This window comes from Equus caballus, chromosome 12 (genome assembly GCF_041296265.1).
Source record: "Equus caballus isolate H_3958 breed thoroughbred chromosome 12, TB-T2T, whole genome shotgun sequence".
NCBI classification, from domain to species: Eukaryota; Metazoa; Chordata; class Mammalia; order Perissodactyla; family Equidae; genus Equus; species Equus caballus.
The window spans coordinates 14,259,520-14,276,216 of NC_091695.1; the positions used below are offsets into that span (position 1 = coordinate 14,259,520).

General features: G+C 34.9%; 2 pseudogenes; one reads left to right on the plus strand and one right to left on the minus strand.

The window, feature by feature from the left end:
• Positions 1–4,284: 4,284 nt before the first annotated feature.
• On the plus strand, positions 4,285–5,221 carry LOC138916796 (olfactory receptor 5J3-like; annotated as a pseudogene).
• An 8,552-nt stretch (positions 5,222–13,773) lies between these two features.
• LOC138916939 (olfactory receptor 8K3-like) lies at positions 13,774–15,032 on the minus strand (annotated as a pseudogene).
• Between the last annotated feature and the right edge of the window lie 1,665 nt (positions 15,033–16,697).

Consider the following 16,697-nt stretch of genomic DNA (forward strand, 5'->3'; position numbering starts at 1 on the left):
CTAGCAGAACTCTTCACAACTCATTCTGCATGTTAAATTAAGAAGAGAGATAGGCATACTAACCATCAGAAATTTGCTGTGAACTCTGTGTGTGTATGCTCCTTTTAAAGGAGGCTTTTAATGTAGTAGCATTTCTCTGGCTCCTTGTCTTATACATCTGCATAAAGACAAAGTTTGCAACAAACCTAGTAACATCTAAGCATTTATCACTTAGGTAATTCACTGTTCTCTTGAGAAAATTATTTTAAATTATTGTTCCTGTTATATTTTACTGAATTCAAGAATCCCCCCATCTTTTACTCAATGTGTTCTTAAATGCTTTACAGCATTTTAGTTAACTATACCCTCTAGGGAGATATATGAGCCATGGAAAAATGTAAATACCTTAAGAAATAGAGTGTTTCCTAAGGTTTATTTGTTACTATCTAATGTTTAAGCTGTGACAGAGCTCATTAGAGACTGATATAAATGAATACGTATAGCTGTCCCTTCTATCCAAATTTGTCTCTTAGAGGAAAAAAAAATAAATATGTCAAGACTTTATTTGCTAGTTTGTTATTCAGCTTGTTGTATGTTAATAGTTAAGATTTACTTTCACTTATTTTACCTGGAGCTATCTTCAGCTATATATTATTCAAATATTTAATAATCCTGCATATCCTATAATCAAAACTGAAATTGTTTTTTGAGTAAGGGATAAGAAGACACGGAAAGGGACATGAAGTTTCTAAAGTTGAAATTTTACAGTATTTTCTTTTGGTAAGTTGAATTTATTTTGTTAAAATTGATTTTTCCTTTTTATTTGACTTTCCTCATGTTTAGTAGATCAGTTAGGAAGTTTGTTTTAAGTCTAATAGAATCATATGAGTGGTAAGAAAATGAGAGGTCATTTGATCCAACTCCATATCCTGTCATTCACTTCTCTTTACCACATAACCTTAAATTTTACAGAGCATGGGCATCCCTGAATAAGTAATATAATTGAATTTCTAAATTCCATTTGGAAGTTCCATTTCTCTAATTATGCTTGTAATGAAAACTATTTACAATAGATAATCCTTCCTTGAGACGATGTTATTCAATTGGTATTCTAAAAAGATGTCAGAAAGATGAGTAGAAAATCATAATGGTCATACATATTTATCATTATATGAAGTATATGAAAAAGTATTCCTGAGCAATAGGTGATTGTGATTATCCACATTTTAAATTTTGTCTTCTCTACATATTTGTATGAGTGTATATATACAAACCTTTATCTATACACGTGTATAGCAAATAAACATTAATATTATGCATTACAGTGTACAACATTATCTGTATAGGCATTTATATCACAACAAATTAATAGCAAATAATAATTATATATTTTATTTATTCAGGGCCTCAGATAACTTATGAACTCTTCTAACTGCTCTATTTAAGCAAGACATATTTTTCTGTGCTCTGAGTCTCAGCACTCAGTGATTCCACTGAGAATCTCCTTCCACGCTGCTGATAAGGAGGTGTCAGAGGACAGCAGAGATTTATGCACTTGGAAGAATATAGTGGCATCGTCTTTGGAGGTCAGGTTCACTTGTAACCGAAAGTTTGGTCTCTGAACCCAATGCCGATCCAAATACCGAGAACAGAGTCTTGAGTAGAGAGGAAACATTTTTACTATGCCACGCACAGGGAGCAAAGCAAGGGCTCATGCCTCAAAAATTGCTAGCTCCCCGATGAGGAATAGATAGGGATTTTTATTTAGGGTTTTGGGAAGGGGAGGGGGGAACATGTAGCTTGTGCAGGTTGGTGCTTTCCCACCAGCCTGCCTTTGGCCTTGAGAGGCTACTTGCAGCAAGGTGGGGGAGAGGGTGAGATAGGAGGATGGCAGGTGAGCGTCCTTCGCCGTTGTCTCCTTTTCTTGTTTGAGGCAGGTTCCAGCGCCTCCAGGAGTTGAGGAGTTGAGGTCTGGGAAGCCTCCGCTCCTTGATATTCTTGAGACAGTGGCTTTCCTGGCAAACTTCAAGGACACATGATTAGCTAAACTTTAGTGTGCCTCCAACTCCAGGCCACCTAGGCTTTTAACAATTTGTAACTCTCATTTAGTTGTAAAGCTCAAGGAGTCAAAGTTTAAAGAAACAGGTATTTACATGTGAGTAGAGCTAGAGAAGCAGGAAAGGGGGTGGTAGGTTTTAGTTTTAACCCCGTATACGCTGGGTTCAGTGTGGGGAACTGATATCAGGGCTGATGTTAAGAGCCTGTAACACACTGCCTCGTAATCTTTGCCAATTCTCTCATTACATCATAGTTATTTTTGTGGATTCACTACATAGTTAACAGTGTACCTGATTTTAGATCTTCCTGTAATTAATTCTTTTATATCCAAAATGAAGAGTTTAAAAAGGGCTTAAGTTTAATTCTGCAAATTCCTTTTACTCGCCATCATTGTCCCTCATGCTGTTATCACCTTCTTACAGAGGCAGGCACTTTAGAGACAGACTGAAATTTTTGAGAGCTAAAATCCTTTTTCAAATGTTTCCTTAAGGGGTATAGAATCATAACTAGCACTGAAAAATTAATAAATAATCCAATCAAGCTCCTACTATTACAAATGAGGAGACAGGTTCAGAAAAATAATGCATATTTCTTTTTTTTTCTTTTAGAACCCTGCACCCAACCATAAAAGACTTTTAATTCTGCTCAAAAGTACATGCAACATAGATTTTTGAAAATTCAACATATATGAGGCAGCAAATATTAAAGAATCTAGATCATACAGACTGTGTTCTCTGATGACAGCACAACAAAATTAGAACTCAGTACAAGAGGATAGTTATCCCCTCAAATACATACATGTAGAAATTTTATTTTTTAGTTTATTTTTAATTTTCGGATGTACATCCTATTTCGAATTCTGTTTACATTACCTCATGTTCACCACCCGAAAACTAATTATAATCCATGTGAGCCTAATCATCCCTTTTGCCCTCCCCCCCTCCCCCGTCCCCTATGGTAACCACCAATCCAATCTCCAATGCTATGTGTTTGTTTGTTGTTGTTTTTATCTTCTACTTATGATTGAGATCATATGGTATCTGACTTTCTCCCTCTGACTTATTTCACTCAGCATAATACCCTCAAGGTCCATCCATGTTGTCACAAATGGCTGGATTTCGTCATTTCTTATGGCTGAGTAGTAGTCCATTGTGTATAAATACCACATCTTCTTTATGCATTCGTCCCTTGATGCGCACCTAGGTTGCTTCCAAGTCTTGGCTATTGTGTATAATGCTGCAATGAACATAGGGGTGCAAGTGTCTTTATGCCTTTGTGTTTTCAAGTTCTATGGATAAATACCCAGCAGTGGAATAGCTGGATCATATGGTAGATCTATCCTTAATTTTCTGAGGATACTCCATACTGCTTTCCATAGTGGCTGCACCAGTTTGCACTCCCACCAGCAGTGAACAAGGGTTCCCTTCTCTCCAAATCCTCTCCAACATTTGTTGTTTCCTGTCTTGTTAATTGTAGCCATTCTGACCCGAGTGAGGTGATACCTCATTGTAGTTTTGATTTGCATTTCCCTGATAGCTAATGATGTTGAGCATCTTTTCATATGCCTGTTAGCTGTCCTTATTTCTTCTTTGGAGAAATCTCTGTTCAGATCTTTTGCCCATTTTCTAATTGGACTGTTGGGTTTTTTTGTTATTGAGCTGTATTAGTTATTTGTATATTTTGGATATTAACCCCTTATCTGATATATGGTTTGCAAATATCTTCTCCTAATTGCTGGATTGTCTTTTCGTTTTGTTAATGGTTTCCTTTGCTGTGCAGACGCTTTTTAGTTTGATGTAGTCCCATTTGTTCATTTTTTCTTTTGTTTCCCTTGCCCATCAGACATGGGACTCGAAAAGATGCTGCTCAGAGCGATGTCAAAGAGCATACTGCCTAAGTTTTCTTCTAGAAATCTCATGGTTTCATGTCTCACATTCAAGTCTTTAATCCATTTTGAGTTGATTTTTGTGCATGGTGTAAGGGAATGGTCTACTTTCATTCTTTTGCATGTGGCTGTCCAATTTTCCCAACACCATTTATTGAAGAGATTCTCCTTTCTCCATCGTATGCTCTTGGCTCCCTTGTTGAATATTAGCTGTCCATACACGTGTCGGTTTATAATGTATATTTCTGAGTACATGAGTCTATAAATGTCTCTGCTTGCTTTTAATAAATATTAAATTCTGCTGTGTCCATTCTAATCCCCTTATCTTTTTCACCTCAGATTTGAAGATAAGGAATTAACAAATGGCTGAAGAGAATTTTACAGCTGTTACTGAGTTTATTCTCTTGGAAATGACAGACCATGCTGAACAAAAGATATGCCTTTTGTATTGTTCCTGGTAATTTATAGCATTACCTTGGTGGGGAATCTAGGCATGATCTTCTTAATCTAAATCACTCCCAATCTCCACACACTCATGTACTTTTTCTTCAGCTGTCTTTCATTTGTAGATGCCTGTATTCATCTGGTATTGCACCGAAAATACTGATCAACTCCTCGATTGTGAAGGAAACCATCTCATTCTCTACCTGCATAGTGCAGCATTTATTTTTGGTGATGTTCATCACCACAGAAGGCTTCTTCCTATTGGTGATGACGTATGACCATTATGTGCCATTGTCAACCCTAGGTTTTACACTGCAGCCGTGTCTAAGACAAAGTGTATAGGGCTGGTCATTGTGTCATTCATAGGTGGAATGACTAACTCACTGACACACACAATAAGCTTAGGGACACTGTCATTTGTGGGTCCAATGATGTTAGCCACTTCTTCTGCGATGTTCCTCTGCTACTAAAGCTGTCCTGTTCTGACACCTCTGTGAATGAGTTGTTGCTCTTAACCTTCTCTGAAGTCATTTCCGTGGCCACCTTCTTGATTCTGATCATTTCCTTCGTATTCATTGTTGTTTCTGTCATGAGAATCTGCTCAGCAGCAGGCAGACAGACAGTCTTCTCCACCTGTGCCTCTCACTTGACTACTGTGACCATCTTCTATGGTACTTTAAGCTTTAATTACATTCAGCCAAGTTCTCAGTATTCTGCAGAAAAGGAGAAGCTGGTTTCTGTGTTCTATACACTAGTGATTCCCATGTTAAGCCCACTATGATTTACAGTGTGAGGAACAAGGAAGTAAAGGATGCTGTGAGAAAGGCCATAGAAATGAAACATTTCCCCTGTTAATTTCAAGTCCCATTTATCCTAAAACACTCTGCCAGTCAGTTCTGTGCTTATTAACATACACATGAATTCAATGAATTCTAAAGTTTCTAAGTATAGCACAAATCATTTTATTCTCTATTGGAAGACAAAATACACAGAATATGTACATATATATGTACACAGTGTGATTGTTTATATATATATATGTTTTCTGGATGTTATTTTAAGTTTATCTGCACTCTAAAGCCACAAAGAACTCTACTATACGTTTAATTTGGGCATAGATAAGTATAATGGAATAAAGATGTATATGAAGATCCCTAATAAAGCACTGAGTTTAAAACATACCAGAGTAGAATGAGGATGGCAGGCTAATGTATAAGAATTAGTGTTTTAAAACATTGTGAGTATAAGTGCTTCATTTAAAAAAAAGAAATAAATAGAATTGATACAGATTAGAAGGAAAATAGAGTCAGGAGTCTCCAAGAGAGCTCTAAGAAGGCAAATAGAAAAATACGATGCTCGTAACTAACTTGTAAAAGTATTTACAGGGAATCCACACTTTCTCATACAGAGCGTTGCTTGTAAGGTGATGAGGTTATGATATCCTATCATATCCCCATGCACACACCTTTCTATGTAAGAAAGAGTGACCTATTGTAAGAAGAAGTTATTTTAACTCAATGGAATAAGAAGCAATATAAATCTTGTTTAGGTGCAGTGATGAAAAGCTAAAGAAAACAAATCGCGTTGGTAAGTGTTGATTTCCTGCAAGAGGAGGGAGGGTAGAGGGGCTTTCTCTCACCAGATATATGTTCTAAGAAGAGCATCAAATTAGCCTTTCATTGTTTAATATCTGTGTTGATTATCAGATTTTTTTTTTTTTTAAATCTATACCGTATGAGAACATTGCATCTGCTGTCTGTTAGATTCCACTGGAAACTAAACTGTTTTTCATTGTACCATCACCATAAAACTGGGAGACTTAGAAGTCTTCTAATGTCCAAAAATTGCTTTTCATGTCCCAGTGTAAGGTGGGAAATTACTTTTTTGTCATCAAGAGATCAGAAAAAAATTCACATTTATTCATTGAATTACATAAATGTTAATTATTACAATATTTTTGAGAAGATAGTAAGAAGAGCCTAGAGTCACTAAATGACTACAGATTTAGGAGGACATTAGACTAGAAACTGAACATCTGCCACTTCATCATTCTGCAAAATATATATATGCATATATTTTTATTTTCCTAGCTCTTTACTTAAGCTTTATTATCTCTTGATTTTGACCCCTATTATTTATATTATAAAGTACTTGTATAAACAGAAATATACATAAATAATGTTGACATTTCACAGATTCTCAAATAGTATATGAAAATATTTTAACAATTAATCTGAAGAAAAAAACAGTTCTAGTCTACTCATGCATTATCAATAGAGAATGCACACAGAAGTGAATCATAAATCCTAATATTTGGTGTTCTTTGACCTTGAATAAATATGCTATCTTGCAAATATCACCCACACTATTTGGATATTGGTGTAATAGAGCACCACATTAAATATTCTATCTGTTTACCTGTCATGAAACCTCTTTCGTGGCTCCCCTATGTGTTTCATAACAGGGCATAGTGAGAATATCTATGGATTCTTTTGTACCCTCCTATACTCTCACTGAGGAGATGCCAAGCAAATTATTGATTATCCTTGAAGCATTTGAAAGCTTAACAGAATGCAAGAGGAGTGTATATCAATTGTCTGGAACAATTTGTTCTTATCTGTGAGTTAGACTTATTTGTTTGTCTGTGTATTGCATTGCTATTTTTCACTCTTGATTAGCTTTCCTTTCTTCCCACTTTAATGGTTAATGTCTGTGTCCATTTGAGTAGGCTATGGTACCCAGTTGTTTGGTCAAACATCAGTGTAGATTTTGCTATGAAAATTTTTTTTAGATGTGATTAACATTTAAGTCAATAGACTTTGAGCACAGCTAATCCACCTCCAGAATATGGGTGGGCTTCATCCAATCAGTTGAAAACTTAAAGAGCAAAGACTGAGGTCTCCCAAAGAAAAAGAAATTCTGCTCCAGACTGCCATATAGTAATGCTACCTTAGTTTCTCACCTTGGTACTCAAGACTTCAATATCAAACCATAAAGTGCCAGCCTGCCCACAGATTTTTGCCTTGCCAGTCCCAACGCTCACATGAGTCAAATTCTTAAAAATTTCTCTGTCTTTATATATACATATATTTAATGTATGTGTCATAAAAATATATATTATATAGATAAATATAATCTTCTCCTTATGGTTCTGTTTCACTGAGGTACCCTTACCAGCAGAACCTTATAGGGAAATGGATTAATATATTTTATCTATAAAACAATCTTGTCAGTATTTCTCCAGTTCTACACTGGTCTCCTCAAATGGATGACACAATGGAGATATTTTTAAACACTGCCCTATTGCATTATTTAAAAAGTTAGGTGAACTAAAAATAATAATATATTGTGTATGTGTGGAGGTGTTTAATTATTTTTGAATTGATGTTCTATTTTTTTCTCTTTTTTGATGGTTGGGAGAGAAATTGGTCACTCTTACTTATTATTCTCATTTCATTGTGAATTGTCATCATCTATTTAGGTCTTCACTTTCATTATATTTGCCTGTATTACATTTCAATATTTCTTGTTTTTGCATCATGTCCAATACTCACTCCAAGTCTTCTTGTCTACCTTGACCCATACTCTACTGTGCTTGATATATAGCCTGCATCATCAATATATTCTGCAAAATGTAAAATTTCCTCTACATTTGTTTTCTATGTTATTTTGCACAAATTGTGTTGTTGCATTTTGTCACTTTAATCATTTGTCATATATCCATGTTGTCACTTTTTTTGCTTCTTTCTTCATTACAGTCAATAATATATAATGCATTTTATGAACCTAATCTTTATTGGTAGATATTTGTTTGTCTCCAAAGTCCGTTCTCATTACCGGCACTACTACAACACACAGTTCAGTGAAAAGCCTTGAGCTCAACATGCTAGTATGCTGTAAACATAGTTTTCCATGATAATTATTTTGCATATCTGCCTCTGTATGTGTTGATATGCATACAGATATACAGATCCTACACATTCACTCACCTGCACATCGACTCACACATAATCACATAAGCACAAACACATTAGTGAGGTCTCTTGGAAGAGAAAATGTAAGAAGACATTTAATTTTGCTATAGTTCAGTTTGCTTGTTCCTCTTCCACCAGCAAATAGATGAGGTTCTTGGATCTTCAAATCTATGACAAGTAGCAGAATTATATTCTCTCTCGTTAATTGAATAATATAGTAAAATGTGTGTTCCTATTATTGACTTTTTTTCTTGTTTTTGGTTTGATCTCTTGGCGTGGTTAGTAATTAGGTAAGACAACTTTATAGAGGTGCCATTGAAAATAATAAACTGTAATTCTATAAAGTTGTGAAATTTGATTCGTTTTGAAACATTTGTGTTCCTGAATATCATCAAAACAAGATAATGAACATGTCCATCACCTCTAAAGTTCTTGTGTCTCTCTATTTAATATTTCCATTCTAGTCCTTTTTGCCCCACACTGTCCCAGATAGCCTTAGATATATATTTTTTTTAACTTTTGTTTTGGAACATTTATAGAATTATAAGAAGTTGCAGAAAAAACAGCAAAAAGAGTTCCCGTGTCCCACTTCATTTCCTCAAGTGATAACAACTTGCATAAATGCTGTACAACATTATGACCATGAAATTAAAATTGGTACAATTCACTGACTTTTCAAACTTCACCAGTTTTACATTCACTTTGTGTGTGTGTGTGTATGCTTATTTATATATGTATTTCTATGCAATTTCTTCATATGTGTACCTTTGTGTAAACACCACAACAGTCAACATACAGACCTATTCCATCACCACAGAGGTCCCTTATGCCCATCCTTTATAGCTACATCCCCTTTCTTTCTCTCATTTTCCTGCCTTTAACCCCTGTCAACCACTGATTCATTTTCCATCACTACAACTTTGTCATTTGAAGAATGTTGTATAAATGAAATACTGTTTGTCACCTTCTGTGATTGGCTTTCTTCAATCAACATAATTCTCTTGAGGTCCACTCTGTTTCTATGCATCAATTGTTTGTTTTCTTATCATAGCTGTATTATTATTGTTCTTTTATTATTTCATGTGACTTATCGTGCAGTTTGTTCAACCATTCACGCATTGAAAGATACTTAAATTGTTTCTAATATTCAACTATTACAAACAAAATCTCTGTGAACTTTTGTGATAAAGTGATTGTATGGGCATATGTTTTCATTTCTCTGGGATGAATGTCCAAGAGTGTGATTGCTGGTTTGATATAATTTTAAAGTGCAATTCACAATTTGTACTTTTAAGGATCATATTTTTAAGGTCATGTCGATCAACTGTTCACTAAGCATTAGTTCCTGGTGACAGATTTTCTCTTATGATTTCCCTAAAATTTTATAGTTTACACTTTACACTTGTGATGATTTATCTTCAGTTAATTTTTGTGCAAAGTTTAGGTCAACATTCTAAGTTCGTTTCTTTATTTTTTTTTAGTTTTTGCCTATGGACATCCAATTGTTCCAGCACAATTTGTTAAAAGTGGCTATCTTTCTTTCGTTGAATTACCTTTGCACCCCATGAAAACTTAGTTGGCCTTTTCATAAGGATCTATTTCTGGCTTCTCAATTCTATGTTATTGATATACGTGTCTGTACCTCGACCAATATCACTCAATCTTGATAACTATGGCTATATAGTAAATCTTAACAGACTGATCCTTTCCACATTATTCTGATTTAAAAATGTATTTTAGCTATTCTACGTCTTTGGCACTTCCTACATATTTCAGCCTAAACTCATCTATTATCTACAAAAAATATTGGAACAGAATTGAAAGCCCAGAGATAAAACCACACATCTAAAGACAGCTAATCTTCAACAAAGAATTAAATGTGATTTTAAAACACAACAACAAGAATAATACATCTTGGAATACATTTAAGCAAGGAAGTGCAAGATCCATAAAATTAAAACTGCAAGACTTTACTGAAAGAAATTGATGATGAAATAAAGAAATGGAGACATTCCCTGCACATGGATTGGATGAATAAGCATAGTTAAAATTCCCACACTACATAAAGAAATCTGCAGATTCAATGCAATCCTATCAGAATCTCAACGACATTCTTCAGGGAAATAGAACAAAGAATCCTAAAATTCATATGGGACAACAAAATACCCCAAATTGCTAAAGCAATCCTGAGAGAAAAGAATAAAGCTGGATTCATCACAATCCCTGACTTCAAAATATACTACAAATCTATACTAATCAAAACAGCATGGTAGTGGTACAAAAACATACACATAGATCAATGGAACAGAATTGAAAACCCAGAAATGAAGCCACACATCTATGGACAGCTAATCTTCAACAAAGGATCTACGAACATACAATGGAGAAAGGAAAGTCTCTTCAGTAAATGGTGTTGGGAAAACTGGACAGCCATATGCAGATGAATGAAAGTAGACCATTATCTTATTCCAGTCATAAAAATAAACTCAAAATTGATCAGAGTTGAAGATAAGACCTGAAACCACAAAACTTCTAGAAGAAAATATAGGCAGTATACTCTTTGACATCAGTCTTAAAAGGGTCTTTTTGAACATTGTGTCTTCTCAGATAAGGGAAACAAAAGAAAACTAAACAGTGGGACTTCATCAGACTAAAGAGCTTCTACATCAAGAGATGCCAGAATTGAAACGAAAAGTAAACCCACCAACTGGGAAAAAATATTTGCAAATCATATATCCAAGAAGCAGTTAATCTCCTTAATATATAAAGAACTCACACTACTTAACAACAAAAAAATAAACAATCTGGTCAAAAAAATGTACAGAGGACATGGACAGACATTTCTCCAAAGAAGGTATATAGATGGCCAATAGGCACATGAAAAGATGTTCAACATCACTGATCATCAGTGAAATGCAAATCAAAACTATACTAAAATATCACCTTACACTCATTAGAATGGCTATAATAACCAAGACAAAAAATAACAGATATTGGAGAGGTTGTGGGAAAAAGGGAAACTTCATACACTGGGAATGCAACCTGGTGCAGCCAAAATGGAAAACAGTATGGAGAATTCTCAAAAAAGTAAAAATGGAAACTATATGATCCAACTATCCTACTATAGGGTACCTATCTGAAGAACTTGAAATCAACAATTCAAAGAGACTTAAGCACCCCTATTTTCATTGCAGCAGTATTCACAATAGCCAAGACATGGAAGAAACCTAAGTGCCCATCGACCAATGATTGGATAAAGAAGATATGGTATATATATACAATGGAATACTACTCAGCGATAATAAATGACAAAATTGTCCCATTTGCAACAATATGGATGGACTTGAAGTTATTATGTTAAGGGAAATAAGCCAGACAGAGAAAGACAAACACTGTGTGATTTCACTCATATGTGCAAGATAAATGACCACATGGACAAAGAAAACTATTTAGTGGTTACCAGGGGGAAAGGGGAGGAAGGGTGTGCACAAAGAGTGAAGGGGCACACCTGTATGGTGACTGACAGATAATAAAGTACAACTGAAATTTCACAATGTTGTAAACTATCATAACCTCAAGAAAAAGAAAAAAATTAAAAGAAGGAGGAAATTCAGCAGTCAAAAAAATTTTAGTCAGTACCAGTTTCTGATTTTTAAATTTTTATTTCCTATGGAAACTATAAAACTTTCTGAAATAACATGTATCTACTGAATAAGGAAAGAAAGAAAAACGTTTAAAATGAATGAAATATATTATTGATATTATTGTAAATCTCAAAACATTTTGTTCTATCTTTGGTTAATTACTTGAGGGACTATCAAAAGGAACATCAAGACATTTTAGTAGTGGAATATTTAATTATGTTTAGTCAGTTTATTTTTTCAAATCTCAATAGTAGAGACTTGTACTTTCTTCTGTTATAAAAGTCATAATTATTCACTGAAGATATTTTTGGGATGACAGATAAGCAAAAATATTAAATTAAACATTTCAATATTAGCAGCCGTCAACATCTAGTACTGCACTTCACTGTTTCTCTCTTCAACACTAATTTTCCAGTAAAGAAAAATAATTTCTTATATATATGTATGCATGGTTAATACTTACATATACAATTTTTCCCAATAATTAAAAAAAATCTACTGTATGAACTTTTTAGAAATATTTGTCCTCACATGACAATATATATATTTTTATTTGAATGAAATAATTTTATTTAAATTTGACTGACTACATAGAAAATTTTATTCCTCGACAGTGGACTAAGAAACAACAAGGTCCATCTTTGATGTAAATAAAGTCCCATGAATCTTAAAATTACTTAAAATAAACAAAAAAATTGGAGGATTTTAGGGAGGGTTAGGAGGACATTTTTCCATAAGACACAACGTGTATATAAATCGCTACGTATCATATCACACTTTCACTATAAATACAGCATAGACAAACTCATGGATTATCTCCTTTTACATCCTGAAAGTGGAATTATCAAAACTATGTTGTCAAACAATGGATCCTATTCAAAATGTAAAACACACCTATGTGAATCAAATTTGAGGAAAGTCACAAGCATGAGAGACAGGCAACCAATCCAATTCATCAAAAAGTAGATCACTTACATAAAGATTTAGAAACATTTGGAGCATGACTTTTAAACAAGAATTACTGTTTTTTAGAGAAATGGGAAAAAGTAACAATCCATAACATAAAAATAAGCATTTAAGACTCAAGACCAAGCCGTAAAGAACTGGAAGCTTACATGGGAAAACTCAAGAAATTATTCCTAACTGATATCCTATGTTATAGACAAATGGACTGATTTAGACAAAATTAGACACAGTGCAGCCTTTCTGAGTTGCTGAAAAGCCAAGTATGTTGAGTTAGTAAACTCTGTAGGGCACATATGTGAACTAATGGCAATGCTAAGAAAATAACAGTACCCTAAAATCCCCACACAGAATGGGAGAACATGAGCCATTTCAGATGACTGTTGACATCAAGTCATTGCACTACCATCAGTTTCTTTGCAACCATAAACACGTTTGATCTTAACAGACCACATAGAGTAATACGAAAGCTAAAACAGAAGAAATGTGCTTGCCCAAACCACACACATGCACAAACACACAATGAGAAAATAGAAAGTTTATTTAAAAGGTTGAGGATAACACAAGTTAGTTGAACTTCTCTTCCGTATCTGCTATTCTTCCTCACTCCCACACAGCATACCCACTCTGCTTGCCTGCACTTCTGTACCATAGTCCCTAACCCATTCTACTGTACTATAAAATTTAGTTAGTTATTGTGTTTATATTTCATCTCTCCCCCACAAGGAAAGCAAAAATGTGTATTATTTTGTTCACTAATGTTTTACAGCACTTAGAAGTGTGACTTACACATAAAAGGCAATTTCTAAATACATGAAGAACTTATTTATATTTGGTTTTTCTTCTTAAGGCACACATAAGAAGGCTTAAGGTCATAACCTAATGTATGGAAATCACATTAGACAGAGAACTTTTTTTTTTTTGAAGATTTTATTTTTTCCTTTTTCTCCCCAAAGCCCCCTGGTACACAGTTGTATATTCTTCGTTGTGGGTCCTTCTAGTTGTGGCATGTGGGACGCTGCCTCAGCGTGGTTTGATGAGCAGTGCCATGTCCGCACCCAGGATTCGAACCAACGGAACACTGGGCTGCCTGCAGCGGAGCTCGCAAACTTAACCACTCGGCCACGGGGCCAGCCCCTAGACAGAGAACTTTTAAAAAAGATATTACAAAACTTTTTTGAGGGTTTATGTAGGGCATATTTAACATCAGTGCTCCTCAAGCTATATATCAAAGGATTTATCATGAGGATAACAACGATGTATAATATTGAAGCCACTTTTCAGTGTCAAAGGAATGACTGGGCTTGGGCTACACATGCATAAATATCAAAGTCTCATAGAACACTGTGACCACTGTTGGGTGGGATCCACAGGTAGAAAAAGACCTGCACATACCCTCAGCATAGTTCATCCTCAGAATGGCTGTGAGAATGAGCAGGTAAGACACAAGAACTATCAGAAAGGATATCAAATTAAAACTCACTAATATCAGGATAGTCATTTCAATCATGTTTTCAAGCACAGCAAAGATAACAAGGGGAGACTGTGACCGTAGAAATATTGTATGCCATTGTAGCCACAGAAGGACAAATTAACAAGCTTTATGGTGAATAACAGAGAAATAAGCATGCTGTAAAGAAATGGGGTTAACACCAGCACCCAACATACCCATTGGGACATTATGTCTGTGTAGAGCAGAAGGTTACAGATGGCCACATAGCAGTCATAGGATATTGCTAATGGTATAAAAAGTTCACTAATAATAAACACTAGACAGAAAGCCAGCTGTGCTGCGCAAAAATAGTAGGATATTGTATTTTGACCCACAACAAAATTTTCTAATATTTTGGGTCCCACAGTTGTTGAACAACCAAGATCCATAAAAGCCAGGCATCAGAGGAGGATGTACATGGGTGTTTGTAGCCTGGAGTCCATCTTGATGAGCATGACAATGGCTAAATTGCTCATCAACAAAATCACATAGATGGTGAGAAACAGCTCAAATAATGGAGGCTGCACCTCAGGGTGGTCTGCGATTCTTATGAGAATGAATTTGTTCAGCACTGTCAGATTGTGTTTTTCCATCCAGGTTGACTATAAAACCTATTCTGGATAGAGACATCAGCATAGTCAACAGCTTTCATGTAGTATAATCTGGTAATTTTTGAGTATACATAGTTGTGATAAAGTAAATCAAAAATTTCCCATTTTGACTCTAATAAAATAATCTACCTCCCACAGATAAGACATACATATTAAGTAATAGAAACAGAGAGAGAAGTATAACTAGAGTTGGAGATACAGAGATATTTGTGGTTTTCCATTGGGGAAATGTTGCTCCCCCCAAAATACATTCTGATCGTATTTGGAAGCAGTTTGGTTGCCACATGTGGAGGAAGGGTGCTACTTACATCTAACAGGTAGAGTTCAACGTTATTGCTAATTATCCTGCTATATTTTGGTAACCCCCAACAACAAAGAATTATGCAGGCCAAAATGCTACTAGGGCCAAGACTGGCAAACCCTGGTATATGAATGGATATAGACGTAGATAAATATAAACAGAGATGAGGGCAGCAAAAATGGCAAAAATTTGGGGCATTACATTTGTAGGTGTTTGTTAAAATTTTCTGTTTGTCTTTTATACGAGGACAAATACATAATTACATTTACCAAGTTATGATCACATAATATGACAATGCATATGTTAACTACATAATAGAATTTGAGAAATCAAGATTTCAACTAAGTGTGGACACATTTACAAAGCCCTACTTTAAAACATATTTCTATGAAAGTTGTTGTTCCTACAGGTAGTACAGGATGAAACAATTAACCCACAACTCATATTGGACAGAGGTGTATAAATAAGGCAACGGTAAAGAATCAGAGTAGAGATTGTTTGTCTTTACACAGGGAAATATGCATAGGTAGATATAGTCTCTGCTATGCCTATATTTGTGGTGTATCCAAAGAAGTACTTTGGGCAAATGAAGTAAGATTTCTTAATCTCTATACACATCAGCAAAATCAACTGTTTCTTGCAAGGTTTTGGGGAAGATAAGTGAGAATTAAATGTTTTAATGTGTTCATGGTACCTGGAAATAGCCCTCAAATATCAATATATATGGGTTATTTTGTGTGTCTATTTGTATTTGTTTAAGTGGAGACAGTATGTTACCTGAAATGGGATGTCCTCTTCCTAATCAGACATTAAGGTGTGATGGAGGCTCTGTGTAGTGAAATAGATTCTTTAATGTTTTGCTTTGGCCCCACCTCCAACTGGAAGTGGTGACTTGCAAATGACATTGATCCTTTCAATGATATTGGTAAATTTGGGAAACATATGGCACATTTGAAACAGAAATGTCAAGGATTATAAAAATACTGATATAATCCTTTTAATTTAGAGGTATGTATGGTTTTGATTTAACGTTTTGTCAGGGATCTAATGATGACTATATAGGGTAGTGTGTTATCCAGGTAAGTGTCTCCAGAGCTGTCCCTATGACCCAACTCCATGACTACACCTGGAATTTCAATGCACTATTCTTTTGGGTAACTTATCTTCTACCCTATTTAAAATATTTAATAAATATTTACTTCAAACCTAATGTATTTCCTCCTCCCCAGGTGCGTTTTCATTATAACTTACATACGCTAAGCTGTTTGTAACATATTAGGTATATTTTGTCACGCAGGAACCTAGGCTAGCATGAGAAAATTGAGCAACTTAAGACAAAGTGAGAT